The sequence below is a fragment of the Apaloderma vittatum genome, unplaced genomic scaffold (assembly GCF_000703405.1).
Source record: "Apaloderma vittatum isolate BGI_N311 unplaced genomic scaffold, ASM70340v1 scaffold17959, whole genome shotgun sequence".
In the NCBI taxonomy this organism is placed as follows: domain Eukaryota; kingdom Metazoa; phylum Chordata; class Aves; order Trogoniformes; family Trogonidae; genus Apaloderma; species Apaloderma vittatum.
In genome coordinates, this window is record NW_009734845.1 from 16,614 (window position 1) to 17,262 (window position 649).

Here is a 649-nt window from a genome sequence, read left to right on the forward strand (position 1 = left end):
GTTCCCCTGTCACCGCTGCCACCACAGGCCTGCCGGGGCTGCTCGGGTTTTCACAGCAATGGACGCACACAAAGTGGGAGGGGAAAAAAAGAAAATCCTAACACTGACCAAACATTTTCATTTGATCGTTTAAGAAAATCAGTTGCTTTTTTCTTAGCCTGGCCCACTACCTTCCGTCTCCCGGTCAGGTTGCCTCTGCCATAGCAGCATCTGAGGTTTAGGGCAGACAAGTGGGGGTGTGAAGGCACCTGGCTCTGGGCACAGAGATGTTTCAGGACTGACCCCAGGCTGTGCAGTTCTGCAGGACAGCCTGGGGACACACAAGCTCTGTGGGGAGATGGTCAGCATCCCTCCACGGTGAGGTGCCTGGCCAGGGACCTGCAGAAAACAGAAACTCAGCATGGCTGGTGGTGGCGGTCCCTGGGTGTCACCCATCCCAAACAGACCCAAGACCCAGCCTCAGAGTGGTGGGAGAGGAGGGGCTGCCGCCCGTGCTGGGGGCTCAGCGCAGCGTTCTGCGCCTCCACCCTCACACCCGGAGAGCCACGTTCGGTCCAGGGAGACGCCTCGGCCCAACATCAGCGCTCCCGGCACGCTTGGTGCTCCACAACCGGGCAGCACCAACAAGAGCCCAGACCACGCGTGGTCC